Source organism: Oxyura jamaicensis, chromosome 1 (assembly GCF_011077185.1).
Source record: "Oxyura jamaicensis isolate SHBP4307 breed ruddy duck chromosome 1, BPBGC_Ojam_1.0, whole genome shotgun sequence".
Lineage (NCBI taxonomy): Eukaryota > Metazoa > Chordata > Aves > Anseriformes > Anatidae > Oxyura > Oxyura jamaicensis.
This window is the reverse complement of record NC_048893.1, coordinates 70,449,933-70,473,780: the sequence shown is the minus strand read 5'-3', so window position 1 is coordinate 70,473,780 and position 23,848 is coordinate 70,449,933. Positions and strand designations below refer to the sequence as shown.

Here is a 23,848-nt window from a genome sequence, read left to right as displayed (position 1 = left end):
ACACTGTTTACCTAATCAAAAACATAATATTGCATGCTGTTGCCTCCTATTCCATTCTTTGAGACAGGAATACTGAGTGTGAATTTCTAATATTTCTAAAATTTCTAATATCTTAATCAAATGTATTAAATGTAAAATGTATTAAAAATTTGCCTTTAAGAGTAGAGTGATATTTTTAAAATTTCTTTTAATGTCATGTTTATGAGTTATGACAGAAGAAATGCACCAAATCATACTTGATATGTGAGGATCCATTTTGAAGGATTTACTCACATTTAGAGAAGGCTTAGCTTTGGTCTTTGGGAGACTGTGATAACTGGGAGGAGCTGTGTTTAAGAGAGTAAGAGGAAAGAATTCTATTCTCAGCTTTTTCACAGACCTCTGTATGCATAATGAAATTACTTATCTGTAATTTATATCAGTATCACTTTTGGTTTCATAATCTGTAAAATATACATGAAACCTGTTGTAAAGCATATAAGTGTTCTGGTACAAAACTGAAGTCTGCTCTGAGATGTGCCTGGGGAAAGCCCTGTGAGTTACCATAGATCTACCAAGGGTTCTGCAGCTCAATCTGCTCTCTGCTAACCTCCCCAGTGTGGTTTATGCAGTCCCATGCATACTGTCTCCTATTCACAGTGGCATAAATCTACTTTTCATATAAAGGTATATTACATTAAGGGTATATTACATTATTCTGTAAATAATTCCTCCAAAGGAACACTGTTAAGCATAGTGAGGACTTTGATGGTAGCCTGCAAAGCAGACTTAGAATGGACAGAAATGCTATCCATGCTTCTGCAAGTGCCCATATGTTCTTTATCAGTATTTCCACAATGGTGGTTTTCTGTGCTACAGAAGAAAAAAATTTAAACATGAGGTTTCCAAGTCTTTGGAAAAACAAATGAACAAACAAACCTGCCAAATACTATTTCAGGTAGAAGTTCATTGTTTTTGTTGCGGGACTTTGCATCTTATATTAGAAAATCATGGTCTCTCCTGGCTGTGCATGGTAAAGTAAAACCAGTTGTGTCACAAGATATTTACAGAGTGCTTTTATTTCAGATCAACACCTAGTTCTTAAAAAGAGAACTATATTCGTCTTGGAAAAGTTGTCGAATGGTATTCTGGTTTGCAACAAGTATATGATGTGTCCTTTCTAGTAATCTGAAATAGAAATGAAGGTAGTGTGATTATGTAGCATATAATTAAATATTTTTAAAAATTGCATCCAAGTGGAAGACTCTTCACTACTTAGGACAATGGCAACAACAAGCAATATACCCCCTTGAAATGGATTAGGATACTGAGATTTCAACAGGGAAAAGTGAAATCTCAGAAGAGAGTTCTCAGGATGTCTAGGAAAGCTGGTGATAGAGCGAGTGAGGAAACAGGAACTGGAAACGAGTTAATTATTCTCACCCATCACCTTCCTTCCCTTACTCTCCCAACCATGTGATTCTGCAAAGGGAGAAAGCAGATGTTTGTGGATGAATGTCTGACTTCTGCATGCACTCAACCAGCTTCTTACCACCCTATCATTTCACCTGGCCAGCAGATCCCTAAGAAAGCCTGGTAGCAGAGACTCCTGTATAACAGGGAGTGGAAGAAACACCTGTTCTGTCTCTGAGAGACATCAGCAACAGTCCCTGAAAAAGAGATGTTGTTGCTCTAAAATGCCCTGTAGGATCACCCTTATGCAAGGATATAAAATCAAAATGTAAACATGCTATATTATTATAGGGTAACAGATTGCCAAGAAGAACTCTTAAAACCCTAGATATTTTTGACTGCCTGTGTGACTAGGCTTGTGAACATTTCTATGCAGTAGGTTGAACCAAAGAATCTCTAAAATGGGTGGTCATGCTTGTACAAAACTTAAGTACTTTATATGACTAATTGCTCTGAGGAGATTTAAGGGGGACTGCTATCATATTTAGACCGTATTTCCACCATTCCATATGAAAAATGTTTCAGTGAAATCATAACTGATGAATAAAATGGCCAAAATGGTGAATGTTGAAAAGTACTTGCTAGTTGACCTTCAGAAGCCTTTATTATTAAAAGCACACAGAGATTTGATTTGCAAGATACACAAATCAATTTTACCTTCTGCTAGCAGGGCTAGCTGTTTAACTTTGAAAATAGGTCCAAGAATCCCCTTCTATGTATTCTCACAGAGTAATTCTCTGTACTTAATCTGAGATTACTAATAACACATATCAAGCATGTGCAAAGGATGGCTCAGGGACTGTTGCAGAAATGAGGTATCTCTGAAGCCCTTAAGACTCACATTAAACTCTACAGCAGCTCTGTAACTCTGGACTTTTTTTTACTTTAATGAAAATGTTTTCTTTGTAGTTTTATGAATTTAAGAATTTATGCTTTTAAACCTATCCAATTATAGTTTAGAGGCAGGATGTGTTGTAGTTGCAAAACTAAATAGATGAAGTCAATAAATTGAAATTTTAGAGAAGTAGAGCTTTTGTGGTCTGATTCTGTTTCTTGCAAGAAAAAGTGCTTATTCTGGGTCTTAGGCTCAGTTTAAAAAATATATTGCAAAATGTACCCTTTGCAAAAAAAGTTTTTTTGGTAGAAGGAGATTACAAGTGTGCTCCTGTTTTGATTTTCCTTTGGGAAACAAAATTGTAAGAGAAACCTATGTAAACCTTTCCATTGGAGCTATTTACTGCAAAATATGTTTTCAGCTCAAAATTTAAATTTAGATACCATTTGTCTCTATTTTGTCCTTTTTAAAGCATTTGTAATGATTTATTCTGTGCTCCAATTTGCAACTGCTTTCAGGTGACAAAGGAAAAACTTACTACAGCACTACAACATGTGAAAAAGTGATTGTCCTTGTGAGTGGGGGGGGGGGGGAGGGGATTCCTTCATCTTTCATTATCATTCCAAAACTAATAATACCTTTATTATTGAACAGCTGAAGAGTTCAATGTTACTCAAGTAGTATTAGATTGTATGTTTGGTCTCCACCAATGGTTACAGTCCTGATATATGTGCCATGACATGTTATTTTATGTTAACTTTTAAGCTGCTGCCAAAGTCCTGCCAGGGAGTTGCAGTGTGGAACTTTTGTACAAGGTAAAATGGGAGCTCTGGTAAATTACCTTTTTTCTTCTATGGTTAGTTGGCCCTTTCAGTGCTTATATTGGCACTGTGTGGTTGTAAAAGCTTCGAATTAGAAGATTTTGTCTTTTTACCTGAAAAAGCAAAGTTCATTTTAAGGTTAATTGAAGCCTATAAATAGATTGCTAAGGAAGAGATTTCACCTAATTTTACATAAAACTACATTCCAGCTTGTGTCTCATCTGAGTACTGTGTAAAAAGTCTCTGTTATATTAATTAAGCTATACTACAATCTTGTAAAGGCTATTAAAATGGTAAAAAGTCTACTATGTGTCTAATGTTACCGAAGTCTCGGAAATATTTTATTTTTAGAGAGTCTAGCTTTATGTGATTGTACTTGAAAAAGACGTTAAGTTTGCTCTCATCTGTTTTAAATTGCCACCTTTTGTCACTATAATAGTTAATAAAGTTCATACCTATTTTTGTAACATCTCACTTTATCACTCATAACACAGAAGGTTGTATCACTGTTTTGAAGAAAGGGCTAGGATCTTTTTCTGCTTAAGTAGTAAAATACTTCTGGTGAAAAAGAACACCATGCTCTCAAGAAGTATTTTTTTTAGAGGTGAATATAAATTGTTGTTCCCTTTATTTTTCAAATTGAAAAAAAAAATACAGCTACTAAGTATGTGGGATTTTTCCATGTTCCAGTAGTAAAGTTACTATTTCATTTTAGACATGTGTGATGGTTTTGCTCAGGTGGGCGACCGAGCTCCGCCACAGCCGCTCTCTCACTCCCACTCCTCAAAGAGGAACAGGGGAAAGGGGCTCAAGGGTTGAGATAAGGATGAGGAGATCGCGCAGTAATTATCGAGATGGGCAAAACAGACTCAGCATAGGGAGATAGTAAGATTTATTGCCTATTACTAACGAGCTAGAGAAGTGAGAAACAGAGCAAAGAAACCAAAAGCACCTTCCCCCCCCATCCACCCTCTTCCACCTCCTCCCCCCGAGCGGTGCAGGGGAACGGGGGAATGGGGGTTATGGTCAGTCTATAGAAATTATTCTCTGCCGCTCCTTCTCAGTCACTCTCGTCCCCTGTGCTGTGGGGTCCCTCCCACGGGATGCAGTCCTTGCTGAACTGATCCAGCATGGGCTGCCCACAGGCAGCAGCTCCTCAAGAACTGCTCCAGATATGGGTCCGTACCACGGGGTCCATCCCTCGGGAGCAAACTGCTCCAACCTGGATCCCCCACGGGCAGCAGCTCCTGCCAGGTCACCTGCTCCTGCGTGGTCTCCTCTCCACGGGCTGCAGGTCCGGCCCAGAATCTGCTCCGGCAGGGGTCTTCCACAGGCCGCAGTCTCTGTCGGTGCAGGGCCACCTGCTCCACCGTGGTCTCCTCCACAGGCTGCAGCGTGGAACCCTGCTCCACCATGGTACTCCATGGGCTGCAGGGGGACATCCTGCTTCACCATGGTCCTCACCACAGGCCACAGGGGACTTCTGCTCCGGCGCCTGGAACACCTCTCCCCCTCCTTCTTCGCTGACCTTGGCGCCTGCAAGGCTGTTCCTCACTCCTCTAACTCTCCCAGCTGCTGTGTGGCGCAGTGTTTTGTTTTTTTTTTGTGTCTTAAATATGCTCTCACAGAGGCACAAACAACATCACTTATTGGCTCAGTTCTGGTCAGCAGTGGGGCCCTTACCAAACATGGGGCAGCTTCGAGATCCTTCTCACAGAAGCCACCCCTATGGCCCCCTACTACCAAAACCTTGCCACGTAAACCCACTACAACATGTAACATTCTCCAACTTTTATTTTCTGTCTGAGAGTTTTCTGAAGCCTTTCAATAATTTAAGTGGTACTTTCATACCATTTTGTTTTCCAGAAAGTCACAATTTTGGTCTTTAAATACTGGAAGCTATGCCTGCCCCTTCCTTGCCACACTCCTGATACACCTTTTAATAAGCCAATCTTTTCCAAATTTGTTGGAGTGGAGCCTAAGAGATCTGTTTTGTGGAATCTGTTATGCTGACAAGCCTGTCCATGTGATTGTCCCTCAGAGCTTACATCCAAGTTTGTTGTACAGAACAGAGAATAGAATGTGGGAGAAGTTATTCTGAGTGTGTGTGCATGTGATTGCAGTTTCCAAGGAGACCACCTTCTTTGTCTGAACATGTCCAAAATGATTGCCTAATTGATCTCATCATGTGGGACACTCTGTCTGTTTTTCTGTCTGCTTCTCTTGCGCCTTCTTTCCTCCACATTTTTAATCAAAAAGTAAAAAATGAAAAGTTGAATTCAAGAAAAGAGAAAAACAAAGCCATTAGCCTGCTGAACAACTAGTTTGGGCCATTCCTTACTCAAAACCATTTGCTGGTGTGTCACCGGTGTGGATGCGAAACACGTTGCTGCGAGTGTTTCTTCCCAGTCTGTGCTATAGCTCGTGCATTGATTATGCTAAGCACTTCTTTGAAAGAGACAGCTGTTAATGCTACTACTGAATTTCCACTAATTATAAAATGAAAGGACTATTTCTCTTTTCCTTCTCAAAGCTCAATAGTCTAGTTTCACTGATTAAAACAACAACAACAAAAAAATCCCCCAAAACACAAAAAGCTCAGGGAAGGAGAAGACGTCAGATAGTGACAGCACTGAAAAGCATGCTGATGTGCTTTTTTTGTTGCTTGTGATTTTGTCAGTACCGATGATTTGCTAATGAAAGCCAAAGCTCTTTCAAATATAGTCCCTCAACACTGGAACTGGAAATGAAGAGCTCAAGTTTAAAAACATTCTTGTTAAAGGGAGGAGAAGATTGCAGAAGGCAGTAAGAGAAAGTTGCTGAGGCAAAGCCGGAGGTGGCTGGGTACCGGCATTCAGATCATTCCGGAGGATGCGGGGCTTTGGTCAATCCTGCCTTTCTAGCTAAGGTTCATTTTAACTTTATGAGAAATTTAACCTGTATTCTGGAAACAAAGTATTATTGACACAGAAACCAGAATTACATCACAAGTCAGCACACAAAAAAGCTGTAACATTATTGAATAAATTTAGCAGCTACTGAAAGAAACACTTCTAAGTCCCGTTTTTATTTAAAGAACTCCTTTTTCCTGCAAAGACAGTCCTAAAAATTATGAACATCAGTTGCATATCATGGTTTTGTTTGTTTGTTTATAAAAAGAAGTGTCTATAATCAGTGTAAAATGGGGAGAGGGCACACTCTGTGTCAGTTTATCTACAATGTGTCACACTGGGGTAAATACCAGCTGGTACATGAAAAAGGTCCAGGCAAATGTAAGCCAACAGAAGTAAGCATGGACAGCTTGAGGAGCCCAGTCTGAGGAAATAAGTGGAGTTTGCAGCAGCCACAACTCTCCACTTTCCTGGTGGCATTTGTTGGATAGAATATCATTCATTCGTCTCATCAAGAAATGCTCTGATTGATTTTTAGGAGCCCGTCCCTCTCTGCCCTTACTGTAAACTACAAATAAGATAGAATTATAGGCCTTTGGTCTTGCAAACTCTTACTTCTGACTCACTTTACTCATATGAGACATCCTGTTGAGGTGATGGGAACCATTAAACATGTATGAGCACCATCAGAGTCTTTGCAACAATACATGACCTTAGCATATGAGGATTTCAAAGTAGTAATTGGCAGGTCGTACAAGTCTTTTTGACAGAAGGATATTTTCTCCGTGTTTTATGAAGATGAAAATTCAGGCAAAATCAGCTTGAGGCCAACTTGGAAGGCAAGTTGGAGGTTCCTATTTGAGCCTCCCAGGGTCCTGTGTGAATGTAGTACTGTGGAACATAGTTCATGTTGTAAAGGCTTAGCTGTCAGACAGCGCTGTTTTCTAGAGAGATGTGTTACTCTGGGAATGTAGCAACCTGCAGCACAATGGCAATAAGGAGAGGGTTTGTTCTGCTCCTGAGGGTGAGACAATGAGGTAGCTCTGACATTCAGCATGTGCACCTGTACCTACCTGACCTGAATGAACAGGCCTCCCTTTTGGGAGCACAGATACCTGTGCTGCAAGTTTGGAGTGCTGCACAAACATCGCTGCCTTTATTTAACAGCATGTTCATGTAATAAATATTTAAAATAGACCTTTCTGAGGTCCTTGATAAAATGCCTTTCTAAGCAAAAAGTTTAGATGTTTGCTCAGAAAGCCTTGAAGAACTCGGAAGAAATCTGGTTTCTCTATTTAATCTATATGAGATTCAACTATTTTTTAACATAAAGATACTGTGTCAGGTTAGCATACAGAGCATTCAGTCAGAAGTCATAGCACTGCCATGAACATGATTCTGGAAGTGGCACAGCTACCCTGCCATGTGTGCACAAAACCTATGAGTTCTCCAAATGTACCCACCCGACTTTTGCCCTTGCTTAGTAGCTGCCAGAATAGACAATCCCAACCTTTCCTTCTCTCTAGCACTCTTGTCTACTGATAATTATCCTCCCTTTCCTTTGCTCCTTCTGCAGTAAACTGCCTCGAGATGGACAAGGTGGAGAAGGTCATGCAAGGCCACCAAAGGAGGATTCTGCCTTTGAAAGGAAAATCTTTAGCTGATTTCCCTCTGTACTGTACTTTCCCTCTGTTTCTGTACTTTCCATCTTTTACATTCTTCAGTACATATCCCGTTGCCAAACTTAGACCCACTCTGGCAAAGCCTTTCTCATGTGAATTGTCCTTAAACTGAAGTTAACGAGAATAAAAAAGTAGGTAAGAGTTTTCAGCTGAAGGCAAATCTAACTTTTATTGCTGCTTATAAAATTAAATATATTCTGTAGGAGATTGATGAACATAATTCCATTTAGCAACCCATTTAAACCAAAGAAAAGATTACAAGAGCTCCTGAACCATTTTTTTTTCAACTTATAGCTAATACAGGTATTTTGTATTTGGTACACGCTTAACCTTTTCAGAACATGATTTCCATTGTAATGATAATCTAAAAGGGTCAACACATTTTATCAGCTTTATTTTTTTCAGTATTAGAAAATATTTTGAATTAGATTAGGGCAGGATAAATACTTGCCACAGTATCAGGCAAGTCAGGAAATCACAGCGGTGAATTTCTACATGGTCTGTCGTCTTCCAGAAGTAAAGCAAGCTGTGCACAAGCATGTAACAAACACAGCACAGGAAGGCAAAAATGTGATCATCATTCTTTCTCATCAACTGAAAGGAAGAAGGAGTTGTCGAAGAGTTTGAATTAGGTAACTCATGCATTTTTTTTGTTTTAACATTTGATTTCCCTTTTGTGAGTATATAATTCTTTCTGTAAAGGCTTTCATATATTTTGTTCTAGCATTTTCCTTTTTTCCATAACAGCAAAGGTTATTCAGTTTAAACATGTGGTCCTAAGGGTATGTGGAGCTGAGGGAACATAGCAAATAAGTTAGTTATGAGTAGTATTTTGTCAACTTTTTCTCTCACTCACTAGAACATAGATATTTTTGTACTTCTGAATATCAAAGGACTGCATTTTCTGACTCAGACAAAATCAGGTATGTCCATTCAGACCTTTTCAGCCCCTCTTAAAGCTGTTTTGCAGTGTTCTGAGAGGATAAGTGCTAGAGAGCAGCATCTTTTAATCAAACACACTACTCAGACAAAGGCAAGAATCAGTACATTGTCAGATTTATCTCATTCTCTATTCTTAGTATGTAAACTTTTCCGATGTGAGAATGGGTGTCCATGGTTATAACATCTGCAAAATCAGAGCTGTGTGAACTTCTCATAACAATAAAAGAGTTTAGTTAGCCCGGCAGAGTTGGAGGAGCTAGTGATGTCTTTTCTGATACACACTTGGAGTGGGTATTAGCACTGTATTATATTCTGCTCATCTAATAGAAATCCACCATTCCTGACATTGTTGATGATAAATTAATCATTTACATCACCTATTGTGAGACTGCCTTTGAAAATAAATGTTAGAACAATATTATCTGTAGTTGTTTGGATAGCTAAAAGAAATGATTAATTCTCAAAATTATTCCTTCTGCATTTCCCTTGCATTTTTCTAATTTACACATTTCTAAAGAAACATAGGAAACAAAAGCGTTCATAATGTTACATGTAGCTGTTTGTGTTTCTTGCATGAATGAAAAAGACGATCTGCTTTAAAAATCTTACATCATTTTTTTCCTCTAGTACTTGTCTATGTTTTGTGATTGATATGATGTTTACAGCAAATTTACATAGCATTTATGATTTTCACTGAATCTTCCTCTTATAAGCATAAGAAAAGAAACCAGTCAGGTTAGACTGACTAGCTTTCTCAAGTTTGTGTGAAAATAGATTGTATGGGTATGGAGATGGTAGGAGTTAATTTAGAAATAGTAGGCTTAAATAGAACTTGGAGTTGTCTAGCACCACTACAACTGAGTCTGTTGTCCGCTGCTGCCAAGAGATTTTTACAGGTTGTTTTCTAAGGGGCAGATGTCCTTTGCTTTGTACCCTGGCTCCCAGTTGTATGTCCTTGCTGGAAGCTGACTGCATGTTGTGACCATGCTTTCCTTGATGAAGACCCTGGGCATATAAGTGGCAAGGGAGCTGCAGAGCACATCAGCAGCATTCCTCTGGATTGGATGATCAGGAAACTATCCCTCAGTGTGGACAGGGTGTGTGAGACAGACCAACTCAGTTTAGGAAATTGGCTTATATTTTTCAGTCTCAGCACTTGTTTTTTTGGCAGCTAAGGCAGATGACTGTTTTGCTGAATGTCATCAGGCCTTCATTGTTCCCAAGTTAAGAATTTCATTGTCAAGAGAAGGGCAACATCCGTTATTTCCTGAGCCATAGTAGAGGCAACACCTACTTTCCTCAGTAGATTTAGAATGATAGTTTACTCTTGTGTGTGTGTATGTAATGTCCTCACATATATACGTTTGGACAGTGACTGTAAATAAAGTGTTATTGGTCATAGATCTTTGACTTAGTAGCTGGCTTACCAAGACGCCTCTTCCATCTCTGGAAGAGCCTCTGTAATCTCTTTTAGTAACTTAAAGCTATTCTTAACAAGACGTGTGCATACCCACACATATATCTCTGCCAGGGAACTATTTCAGTTTTCCCCCCTTGCATATGTGGAATTTCTCCACCAAATTACTTTAGCCTAGTGCCCAGGAGTCCATGACAGTAAATGGCTCAGTGGCATGTTTAAGATCTGCATGAAACAAGTCTTTATGCTGTTGGAAAGGAGAAAGTCACAGTTTTGGGGACATGTGGCACTTGTTACTAGTTCTCTCAAGAGAAACAGAGCTTTAAGATTATGAGTTCTGCATATAAAAATATATATACTAGGTTATAGTTAGTGATTTTTAAATATATTATTTCTATTTTTCCTTTTGCATCTGAAGGTTTTAGTGGCAGACATGCTACATTGTAGGAAAGCAGAGAGAGAAAAAAAGACTCCCTTGATATTTTCATTGCATATGCAGAATATATGATGATATGATGTGTGGCGTTAATGTTTTATTGACACTCATTCCTCATTATCTGTATTGTTCTTGGCTTTACAGCTTAGGGATCTTGCAGTTAGCAGGATAATAGAGATAAAGCTGCTATTCCACAGCATTTGCATTCTTTGTAACTTCTGCAGTATATTTACAGTGTGCAGGTAGAACTCACTGTATACTCACATCTCTTCTAACCTTAAGCACAAAGAGCTATGAAAAAGATTTATTTATAAACTGGATTTTAAATATACACAACATTTTTCATGAAGGCAGCTTTTTACCTGCTTAATTAGAGGTAAAGTGTTAAAAATTAATAATTGAAATCCAACAATGATGACAATCCAATGCAGATGACGGTTGTTTTCCTAAATGCCTTAACTAAGAAGTCATTTGTATGTGGAGCTTTATTCTAACAAGGCAGGAATTAAGACTTGTAAGTGTCTGTGTCTTGCAGCGGCTTTTCTTCCTTTACACACAGCAGAAGATTTTGGCCTGTGGAATTCCTTCTAGTAATGCACTGCAAAGTGTCTCAAACTTGTAATGGTCAGTAAAACACTCCAAAGCTGTAATAAGATGGCAAAAGAGCTGCATGAAGGTGATGTATATGAAGGGAACTGCCTTAGAGAAGTAAGGCATTTTATTATATTTAGTGAAATCTGCCTGCAGTGAAAAAAATACTGTATTAAATCCTGTATTAAACTAGCAAGGCTGTGAAACTGACTTTTTATTAAAGATAACGTGAAACAGAATGTTCTCATCCATCCTCGGATGTCAGCATTTTAAAATGAGGAGGAAAAAACAGGAAGTGTAAGTGGGGTGAAGGGACGCTCATGTAGTGAAATTTAATAAGTGGCTGCTCAAATCAAGTATTAAAATATAAATATAATGGTACAAACTCTAGTGTACATATACTGTGCCAGATGAACCCTGATATCTTTTGTATATGAATTATTTTATAAGAGGCAATTTCAGAGGAATAAATATGAACAATTTATCTTTTCTCATAAGAGTGCATCTTCTTTCTTCTTCCAAGACCCCGAATACTTACATTATCTAAATTTGCTTGTGTGTTTTTTCTTACTATTGGCCTGAATAGAAATCCCATGTAAGTACTGAATTATCCACCATGCATTAAATGCATGTTTTTCACATCTGATTGTGTCTCTTACAAAACATTTTAAATGTTGTGTTTCAGTTGCGAAATTTTTTCTCCAAGTCAAAACAAATTTCACTTAGTTCCAGCAACAGACTTCTAAATACCTTAATGCATGTTACTTAAATATAATGAAGGTATTTGTTGTGGAAACTTGTAAAAAATGGAACAGAAGTTGCAGATCAGTAGCATTTGCTGATGAACAAAACTAACCTAGCCAGTCTTATATTTATCTTGTGCTGCTTCCCTCAGTCTTGCACTTCCCTTTGTCTTTTCCATTTAAGCCACAGTTGAGTCCTTCTTGTAGATGTCACTTAAGCAAATATTCACCTTTATGGTGATTTCCAGCTTCAAGAAAAATAATGCAGATCTTTGAAATCTGCTTTATGACTAATGAAGAAGATAAATTTTTTGTATGAAAGTAATACATGCAAAGAAAAGCCATTGTTACATTTAATAAAGCATTCCCTGTGCATCCCTCCCCTTTGTCCTTGGAGGATTTCACAAAACTTGTGAATAATTTGTGCCAGTATAAAACCAGTTTGTGTAGTTGTACTGATGCATGCACATTAATTTATGTCTTTCAAAGTCATGTATCTGTATTCTTTAAATCTGGCATGTATGCTCATTTAACAGTAACAGTTATACCCTTGACAGCAAGGGCTCAGTTCCTCATTTTTTTTCCACTGGTGTGTTTAGTGCCATGTGATCAGTCCTCACCTGGGTTCCAGGTTTCTGAGATTTGATGGCATATCTGTGCTAAAGCCAAAAAACCTAGAGCTAAGTATCCACAGTATTCAAAACCTGGAGCTGGAGCAGGATTTTCCAAATAGATCAAGACACAGAAGCTCAGCCCTTTAGAAAACATGGCCCCTCTGTTTCATGTGTTTGTGAGAGAGCTGGGTGCTTCTGCACAGCGGTCCTTCACTGTGAGAGATGATCTCCTTCAAAAAAATGTGACCCTAAAGGGCATGGCAGTATCTGTTCCACTTACAGAGAAGAGCTTCAAATTCTTGAGTTGTCTGTTCTTGTGTTGGGATACAGCCCCTCCTACTCGAGGGAGCATGACCTGACAAAAAGAGCATTCAGAAAATAAAGTGCATTCCATGATCTTAAAAAAGATAAAAATATTTCTGGCCTAAATTGATACTACTTTTTGCTGGAATAAATTATGCTGTAGAAGCACATTAGACATTTACCTTGTTTGCGTTCCTTTTCCCTATCTGTTTTAGACCAAAGAATGAAATTCACAAGTAGCATGATACGTGCATATGGGATATAAGGCTATTATAATGCCTTCAGATTCAGCCTGTAGTTCACAAAGAGAATATAACAAAATAATATTTGCCGTGTGACACACTTTTTGTAGTAGTATTGTCTGAGATAAAGTTAGCCATGCTGCTTTCTCTCAGATCAATAAAAAGAGCATTCCAAGACAAAGGATTCTGCAGTGCATTAATGACATTAGAATACCGTGGCAGTTTATTTTAAATACCGTTATTTGTACAGTGAACAGAATTTATAGACATATGAGGTCACTGGGCCTGTTCAGCCCGGAGAAGAGGAGGCTGAGGGGTGACCTTATCACAGTCTACAACTTCCTCGCAAGAAGTGGAGAGGCAGCTGACCTATTCTTTGTAATCACCAGTGATAGGACCCGAGGGAACGGTGTTAAATTGAGGCAGGGGAAGTTTAGACTGGACATCAGGAAGAGGTTCTTCACTGAGAGGGTGGTCACACACTGGAACAGGCTCCCCAGTGAAGTAGTCACTACACCAAGCCTATCTGAATTTAAGAAGTGAGTGGACTGTGCACTTAGTCACATGGTCTAAACTTTTGGGTAGACCTGTGTGGTGCCATGAGTTGGACTTCATGATCCTTATGGGTCCCTTCCAACTCAGGACATTCTATGATTCTATGATACCATGATTCTTTATTTCTTTTTGTAGGCTTTTATTATTAAATGACTGTTATCCAGCTATCAGGTATTCAATCTAGATATGTGAGAGAGACTACATCTGGAAAACTCTTACCAGCATGCATAGACCTGAAATCCATATGCAGTGATTTCAGATGTATAAACAAAGAGTCTGGTCTAAAGCCCATTTTGATGTTCCTGAATGTGAAATGTGTTTCATTTGATTCGTGTCAGGATGAAGCAATGCTAGGGCCACATGATGAAATGTAACTTTCTATCTAAGAAAAACAAAGTGGTTAGTGTACATAGTTCTTGTATTGTGCTAAATAAAGGTCTAGCAATTCATGTAAATAGAGGGCTTGAAATCTGAACACTGAGACTCGAGTCTGGGAGATAAGAGGACCAAGGAGGTTTTTTTTTGGAAATTGCTGATTTCTGCATGAGACGCTGCCCAAGCCTCTGATGTCTGGCAAAGGGATCCACCAAATAAGGAGAAAGGGAGAGTTGAAGGACGACAGAAAGACAAAGCTTGGGAGGAAGACGACGAGCCTTCAGCACAACAGACCCCCAGGAAGACCACCAGAGACTGATACGCATGTGCCCGGAGGGGGTCCGGATTCTGGGAACTAATTATAATAACCCTGCCTTTTCTAGGAATAGTGTTAAATATGTATTAGTCTAGTAGTATAAAAATCAACCACCTGATTTAATAGGTTTGCGTCCTGGTGGAGCAGAGACTCCCAACGCACCCAGCGCTGTTTGCTTGCCTCTATTTACTTAATAAATCACAAACTTTGATTAAAATCCTATTTGGAATTTTATCATTTATCACATTGAAGCACAACTTTGAACTGCCTTATATATCCATGAGTTTTTATGTAGTTGTGCTAGAAATAAAAATGTGAAAAAACATAAATGTAGAACAATGAAATCAACCCACAAAAAAGCAGAATAAACTAAAATGATCAGCAATCAGAGAGAAGGCAATGCTTGGTTGTTATTATGCTACAAAAAAGAGAAGCAATGACAGGATGAATAAACCTTCTAGAAGAGAAAGTTGTCAAAGAGTATGTTGACATCAATGTAGCACAATTTTTGAGACTACTGTAGTTTTTGAGACTATTGGAGAATTTCAGTTTCAATTTCTGATCATTTACATAGTTCCCAATTTAGCTAATGCTTTCTTTTTAAATGATCTTAGTGCAGCATACAGAAGTATTAATTTAAAAGGCAGGTAGAAGTCTGCAGTCAAAACCATCCAGAAGATCTTCTACAGCAAAAGCATACAGTTCTTTTATCAGATTCCCAAATAAATGAAATAAGTAGGTAGATTCATTTTTGGAATAAATATGGCTATGCATGTCTGCAAGTCTGCATATAAAACAATCAAGAAGATTGTCTGCAGTATAAACATATTATTGTGCTAGCTTCTTCAGTGATGGCAATAACTAAATAATTTCTTTCTTGCAATAAATAAGGGTGTAACTCCTTGTATTTACTCTGGGATTCAGTTTGTGACAGTATATGAAGTATTTGTTTTTTTCTCCTGATGCAGTTTTTTCTAGTGTGGTCTGCCACAATCTCAAATAAAGTAAATTGAATTTATTCTACATTATCACCTGTTAGAGAACAGCCTAAAAATGAAAATGCTTACCTTAAACATGTGATTAATTTACAATATTTTAATACCAATCTCTGTCAAGGAAATGAGGCATATACGACACACACTCCCTCCCCCCTCTCCATCATGGCATCTACAGTACGCTGTGACAAACTGTAAGCTCACAGTGCTGTGGAACAACCTAGGTGATTTACCACAGCCCAAAGCAGGCATGGGAAATGCCTCCCACTTCACAGGCATGCTACAAACTGCCTCAGTGCAGAACAGTTGATGTAATTGTATTGCTTGGCTGTTAAACTCAACATTTGGAGACTTCCTAATGATCCATTCCAAATGTTTTGGCCATGCAACCCTTTTGTACAACTAGGTATATAACCCTGTGTTGCCCCCCATTTTGTGGTATTACAGATAGTATTCTTGTTACACCGTTTTGGACACTGTTTCTAAAAATAATGTGAAACAGTGTTTTACTTCAATCTTAAACTTACTTATGGGGATATTAGAGAAAGTATCTGAGCACAAGAAAGTGTCTTAAATTAACAGAATGAATAATCAGAAAGACTTGTCTCCCTAGTTACACATATATGAGTCTCATACCAATTGTGCAAGTCTCTTAACATTTACTCGTAAGTTCCTAAAGCTCTGATCTATAATTCATGACAACAACCTGATTTACAGCAAAGACCAGAAATTAAGAGGATGGGTCCTACTTTCATCAGAAGTAACAGCAAAAGTTTAACTGATTTCACTGTTACAGGACAACACAGTATTCCTCAGGATCTGTCAGTATTTTCAGCATAAACCATTTTTCTTGTATTTTCTTCCAATATAGTGTGATTCTAGTAGTGAACTGTAGCAGTGGTGGCATCAATGTAATAATAATAGTTAAATACATTTTGGTCAATTATCATAATAGGTCTGGGCCCTGCATGGATCCTAGGTCCACCACTCACAAGTCTATGCTGCAGCATCATCTCCAGACTTGACTTTTGGGTTGACTAATTAAGGGTGCTTAGGTTATATTCAGAATGTATAGTTAAAAAGGAAGATCCTTTAAATTTTTTTGTGTGAACTTTTTGAAGTGCCACAGGATCTCTGTGCTTCTGCCCATGCTGCTGTGTTAAAAATAAGAAAATGAGCTGTAAAATTGTTCCAGGGAGACATGACATTTTTTTTTTTTTTCCTAAAGAATTCTATTATCCCCTTTGGCTCACAAAAGAGGACAAATAGCCCAAAGGAAACAGTGTATAATGCCATGAAGAATATGAAGAATATTCTTAGAAAGGTATTAACAAATGTAACTGGGAAAAGTGTTTCCTGGGGATTAATACACTAAACTAAAATAAGAATTGACCAGTTTTATTTTTCTTAAAGTATTGACTATGACACAGCAAAACGCTTAGGAGTTCTATCAAACGCAAACTCAAAACAAGTCCAAAGCAGACTTTTTACTAGAATCTATTTGAACTGCTGAAGGTTTAAAATTTGACTATTAGAATTCTTGACATTAATATTTGCCTTAAGTTTTAATGTTTAAATTTGTAGGTCCTTATTGCATTTAAGCCAGCTGCACTTGGTAAGGTTCTTTTAAATATATAAATACCCATTTTTTTTTTTTTATTTATTTATAACTGTGTGGCTTGATCTGATGGAACTCAACTGACACTGCTTGCTCCAAAACATGTACACAACCCAAATCCCATAGCAAAAGCCTTTTATAGCAGTCATCCTGAAAGAATATCTTCTTTACTACCCTTTTAAAATTAAAATGATTTAAATCACTTATACTTCTATCTGTTAGTTGTTTATAATATCCTCATAAAGATGATGTCAAGAAAGATGATTGTCCTTTTTATGCAAAAGATTTACATCTTACTTTTTTAAGATTTACAAAATTCATATGATTTTATGTGGGGAGGTGACCATACTCCATGATAAATTCATGCAAATAGACTGTGTTTTTTAGGGAGGGAATTAAATCCTAACTATGTTGTTGAGAGCAACACAACCAGAAGCTTCCTTTGGGAATTTTAGGCCATTTCTATTGCTGAGTTTGAACACAATCCTCAGCAGTCCTTGTTTATTTGTTTAGCTTTTTCTTTACTCCTTGTCTCAACAAGCCTGTCTGCATAAATTTAGATGCTGAATTCCAAACTTATTTGTTGTAAGCTGCACTACTACTTCCTGATTTCAGAGATTTATTATTTGGTTTATTTATTTATTTATATATATATCCTGGGACAAAATAGTGTGTTGAGAGCAAGATTTATTCGTTCTGTGCCCATGTGGGGTAATGTTCCTATGTTCAAATAGTGGTAAGTTAAGCTAGAAGTGAACAGCGTGTGACAAAATTTGCCAGCTCACAGTAACACAAGAACACAGCTATTTTCTCACGTTACCCAGTCAGACATATTTAATTTTTTTAGCAATGAAAACTTTACTTGTAAAGAAAGGATCCTTCTCTTCCATAACCACAGCCCAGAAGTACTCCTAAAAGGAACTATTTCTAGGCATACCTACCATGGTATTACTACTGTATTACTATGGTATTCTAAGCATACCTACCATGGTATTACTATTACCAGGAGTTACTTTAATCAAGTCAGAAAGGCAAGGTGGTAACGTGCAAAGAAGGAGATGAGGAGGGTAAGTGTTTTAAAACAGCGTTCAAGCACAATCTGTAATGATTCTGATTATGCTAAGCAACAAAATACTAGTGATCCAAAAATGCATAAAAAGGACTAAATTGTGCCTTGATATATTATAGAATTTAAAGAGAAGCTTCTGTCTGCTGTATTCCCTATGTGTAATCTGCCTTGGCAGTAGAGATAGCACAGCATTCTCCAGCCTTACTGATACGGTCCTGGATTGCCCAAAGAGGTTAAAAACTCTGAAGCCTTAGGGATGTATAGGCAGATCTGGGTGGACGGCCCCTGAAGGTGTTTAGCTGTGGGCAAGCATCTCTTGCTTCAAAAGCCCTGAGGAGGCTCTCCCTCCTGCTTGGCAGTACGGTGTGGTGTGTACGGTGTGTGCATCAGCCCCTCCAGCTCCACCCCTGAAGCCCGGGACACACAGGTGCGTAACGCAAGTACCTGGCTGCATTACGCCAGCTCTGACTACATGGCAGCCGGGCCACCCACGGGCAGGGCCCATGTGTGCTGAGATACCACACTTGATGAGCAGCCTTGGAAAATGGCAACAGCATTGTCCCAATTTTAGCTCTGACAAGCGCTTGTCTTGGTTTTCAAAGGCTTGTGAACGTGATTTGAGTCAATCTGACTCTGAATTAAGGTCCTAGGGCCCATTCTGCTGTCTTTAACTGAGAAATAGCAGTATGATTGTAACTCTAAAGCCAGAAAAAGAGCTTACATGCAAAAAAACTTGTGGTTTTGTGGTTGTTGTTGTTTGTTTGTTTGTTTTTGTTTGTTTGTGGTTTTGTTTTTGTTTTTTGTTTTTTGTTTTTTCCCCTGTAAACTATTTCACAATAGTTAAATCAATCAATCTTGCCTTGCCTTGCCAACAACAGTATTTTTCATTCTCCAGAAATGATGTTTTTCAAGCTTCTATCCATTAGCACTTCTAATATGAAGTGCTTTTCAGGAAAGCAGAGATCAATGCCTTTCTAATGACTCTGTGCCCTGTTTTAGCCTTGGAGAGTGCTTCACTAGGGAGCTGGTTGAAGCAAACCTGGGGTTCTTATGGCTATGTGAGTAAAATTCTGTGCTGCTTTTGTAGCTAAAAAAGGCACAGGCCTGATAGAAAGAGAGTACCACTGGCTAAGGATTTCAGAACAGCAAACTTAAAAGATAGGCTTTCTGAGGGCATTCTTAAGCCTAGAGGTATGTAAGCTCACCTTCTGCATGGGTGTCCTTTTGAAAATGGTCTAGTCTTGCTTCTCACCTAAGGCCCTCCTAGCTTCCTGAGCTTTTAATAATATTAAAATGATTCTGATTATTACCTTTTTCTATTATATCTAATCTCTGCTGTTGATGATAACCCATCTGAACTAAAGCAATTTATTCAATTTATTATTTGGACTGAAAAGGCCATTTAGTCTGAATTCAAAGTTAAATGTACTGAAACACCTGCAATAAATAAATAAATAAACAAATAAAAATCTACTGCTTCCAAAAATGCTATGAAACTCTTTTTTTAAAATAATAATAATAATAATAATAATAATAATCCTTTCATGAGTTTTCTGTCAGACATGGTGTATGAAGTACCATGTAAGTTACACTCCTTTTGCTGGGTGTTTTTAGTATCCAGTGAGTATACAAGCCTATCCTGTCATAATTAATGAAAGCCTAAACAAGTGTGTCATATCTTTCTTTGCCAGCAGTAAAAAATGTTCTGTGCTTTTTATAAAGAGCAAGGGCAAAAGAAATAGAGTGCAGAGAATTGTGTTGTTTATGACTACCAAATCAGCAGTTCTATTTGTAATTAGCTGGCTGATGGAGCTGTTAAATATAGCAGACCTTTTGGAAAATATATTGTACTCTACACTTTATAGTAAGATATAATATTAAATAGCTGGAGGTTGTATGATCTTAAAACCAGTGCATCAGTTACATTAAGCGAGCAATACCCTGGACTGAGGAAAACTAAGGGAGGATATTCTGTATCTGATTTTAATGTTTTGGATAAACACAGAGTGCGTATTTATGATAGCTTTTTAAAAAATGTGTGAGATGTCATACCAGGACAACATCATAGCTAGAGACCAGAATTATGAACTCAGCTTTCAATTATTTACATACTTTGCCTGATTTAATCTTTTCAGAGTTTCACAGGATAAGATGGGAGTTCTAGAGAAGTTATTCTTTGTGCTTTTAAAACCTATTCGTCCCTGTGAGTTCTTGAATTTTTATAGGAAAAAAAGAAAAAAAGACAATTCTTTTTTTTTTTTTTTTTTTTTTTTTGTATTGGAACAAGTCCATCAAATTTATCTCTGTGCATTTTACTGTACACTTAAATTGTAAATTTTTTAATCCATAAAATGATTTTGCTGCATTTACATTAAATCTAAAAAAGATTTATAATTCTTTACAATTCTTTATAATTCTGCAAAACTATCTGCTCATTGTTTCTATGCTAGAATATAAGTAACTTGGTTTCATTCTTCATCCTTCATTTCATCACGTGGCAGAATATTGCCAACCCGGTGCAACACTAACACTGTTCTAACAAACAGTTATATTCTATTGATATAGAGAAGCAAAAGGAGGCTAGTCACTGTCTTTTCTATTCTTTTACTTGCCTTTCTGAATGCTTTAGCCCAGCAATGATTATAAAACCTGCATATCCAGACAAATTAGAATCAATTTTGTAATCAATACTAATGCCACTGAAACATTATTTAAGAACAAAATAAAATTAGAAGATTTAAAATTTATGTAGAAATGCCATGAAGAGGCGAGTATCAGAGTTTTAATGAAATACATTATTTTGTTTAAGTAATTTCATCCTAGTGAAAATTAATTTATTTTGGGGATGTATGGTTGCTTTATAACAGATGACCAAGGAGAGAAAAAACTCAGCCTCTAGATGCTGACTATCTTGTCTCCTGAGGTCATCAGGGATCCTCCTGTAATAGCTGTAGAGGCAGAGAGGCCTTCTGTCATCTTGGAAGACAACTCCCATTATCTTGCTTTGTTCCACTAACTGTACTTGCAGCCAAAAAGACAAGTTATACCTGGTACCTAACATAGGCAGCTTGTAGGATGAATCCCAGGATAAATAAGCCTGTAGACTACTACAGGCCCAAAGCTCCCAGATGTCCAACAGAGTTGAGGATACATGTCACCTTTCTTAATGAACATGGCATAATGGCAGGGTTTTAGTCCATCATTGGGAATTCCTCTCCTCACAGAAGCTCCATTTTAACACTTCTAATGTATGCATGCATAGCAGTTTGGTCCAGAAGGGATTCTTCTTGTTACCTTCTTGTTCACATTCTCACAAGGGTTATGGCTTACATTTTGCTATTAGGTAATAGAAATACAAAGTTCTCTTTTTGTGCTCTCTTTTAAGCTATGTGGAGTGCTAGTTTCCTAGTTTCATCCACATTTGTGTGAACATGGGGGGATGTTTATGAAACACTTGTACATCATACCCACTTTAATGGAAACTGAGACAAATTTTCGCAACTACCCTTAACACTGTTCTTAAAGACCAGATATTGAAAAGGCTTAAAAATGAATCTGTCATGATCAGAATCTGTAGACTCACACACAAGCAATTTTATATATGCATGTAGTTTGCTGAATGCAAAAGGCTAGTGGTGGCTGCTTCTGGGACTGGTGCTGTGGCCTGATTCTTCCTTCTTTAGGGAGGTCAGATTTAGGGACTAAATTAAAGTAGCAGATTAGGAGCTTGCTCAGACCAGGCTTCCAGCACAGGCAGTCAGTGATCTGAGTTCTCATCAGCAGGTGCCCATTTCTCTGCAGTTCTTACATACACAGCTTCAGAAAATTAGACATCCAGATTCCTGAGTCTAAGTGGGAGAAATCAGATACCTGAACTTATCTGGTAGCTTTAATGTGAAAATGATACAGCTTTCTTAATGAATGCTTGAGCAGTGCAAGTGCAGGATAAAGCCAAGGGTCAGACTAGAGCACTAATGACTACTGAACAAACAGCAGGACCACTGAGGTAGCACTACATTTTCTGTTATGTTAGTTTGCTCTCATCCATCCCTTCCTTTCCACACAGAGAGGAAGGCTGCTTTAATTGTCCTTTGCTGGAAGCAGACCAAGGGATGGCTGCTTGGGCCCATTCAGGCACAGGACTGTGCAGAGTAAAATAAAAGGACAGCAAGAGCATGCAGATGCTTAAGAAAAGAGCTATCCACTTCTTTCCTGTTTTAGCTCCCTCACAAAAAGAAATTATTTTTTTCGCTGAATAAATGCCCTACAGTGGTGCTTCCTTTCCTTTCTCTGATGGAAAAGCATTTTGCTGAATTACTATATGAGTTTGATCTTCCTTGTCTGTAGCATTACTGGGGTCATATCAAAGCTGGTAACCTTCAGATAGCTCACTTCTCTGAGTAAAAATGCAAGAAGAATGGTCATTCAAGAAGAAATGTAATCCAGGGACTTTGCAGTGGAGCAGACCTTTTACTCTGAATACATGCTTTTCCAAAGTGTAATTTAGCTCAGTACTAATATGTGATTCATTAGCATACAACCATTATTTAGACTTTGCTATTTACTGTAGGTTTTCTTTTTAAAGGGTGTGAACTTTAGTGGTTGTAGCCCGATAATGACATTAAATGAAGCTGTCCTTGATATTTTTTGTTCCTACATCCCAGCCTGGCTTTAAAATTGGTCACTTTAGTTATATAGTTCGATAATTTTACTCCAAATTGTTTTGTTTTGGTTTTTATTTATTATTATGGCATTTTAGGTAAAGAAATATGAAGAAAGATGGCTATTTTTTCTGGTGTAGTCTGTGTTTTATGTCTCCGTCAAGTGCTTTTCTAAAGCTGTTTTTCCCAGACTGTGTGTTTTGCATGGGTGGGACAGTGAGTTATTGTTAGCCTGTTAGACACAACTCAGTTTGAATACCCTTCAGTAGTTTGTGAGGCAAGTCAGCTCTATTTGCATTTGTTCCAGTCACAAAGGTTTATAGGTCAGCAAAGGCTGGCTGGAAAAATTCAACATGCCAATGCACTATTCTTCTATGGTTATCAGGAATTCAAATGTGCTGGTTTTTATATTTCTTCTTGGTCATGAATATATGATAGCACAGTCTGAATTCGCTTTGTTTCTTTGGAGCTTGGTACCAGCTGGGACTAAGATGGAGGACGTGACTTGATGCCAGTTTTTTTTTTTTTTCCCCTCTCTTCTTTTGCCCATACTAATCAGCAGCAAATCAAATGTCAGTACATCGGGAGACAGTGAGAGGGCAGTGCTCACCAGTGCACTGTATTGCTGCTATTTTTTTTCTCTTCTGTGGAAAAGAGTCCAGCTGAATAAAAGATGACATTTGTCCTTTCATAGAAAACATTGTATTAGCTTAATCTACCTTCTGTTTTGGGTTGTTGGGTTTTTGTTTTGTTTTGTTTTGTTTTTGTTCCCAGTTTTTATTTAGATACTTTTAGGTTACATCCTGAAATACTTCCAGCTTAGCTACAAGCAAAGACTAGGTGTAGATCATCATTTATACATGGACTGACAAAGAATAGGCATGTTTCAGGATTCAGGACTTTAGAAGCTGTTGATACAGCTGTAAAAGTCACATGTAAAGATACGTTATGGACACAGTCCGGGGATATCACTGATAACCTGGTCTTTTGACAACTTGTATGCCAAGCTTAAAACCTCTATTAAAAAAAGAATGTGTTCCACAAAGAACACATATTTCCTTAGCTTTGTTTTTCAGCTTCTAATTTTATAATAGATTTGGCCTTTTGCAGTTATTAAAATGAAATATAGATTTATCCATTGTAGTTAGATTCCTTCCAAAGTGCATTTTGAATTTTAAATGGTGTGTCTGAATACGTTGTGAGAGATACTATTGCAGGTCTGTTAGGAGCTGACATCTCACTTCCAGGCTAGCTTACAGTATCCCATCGCTCTGAAACCAGTAAACCTTA

The 23,848-nt window shown here is 37.8% G+C and overlaps 1 long non-coding RNA gene across 10 annotated transcripts in view; it reads left to right on the top strand.

Moving 5' to 3' along the window:
- LOC118155656 overlaps positions 1 to 23,848 on the top strand; it is a 111,688-nt gene that overhangs the window by 61,966 nt on the left and 25,874 nt on the right. For all 10 annotated transcript variants that reach the window (XR_004745939.1, XR_004745951.1, XR_004745935.1 and 7 more), the window contains 2 exons: positions 7,576 to 7,816; positions 8,196 to 8,313. This is a non-coding gene — a long non-coding RNA (uncharacterized LOC118155656). The remainder of the gene's footprint in view (positions 1 to 7,575; positions 7,817 to 8,195; positions 8,314 to 23,848) is intronic.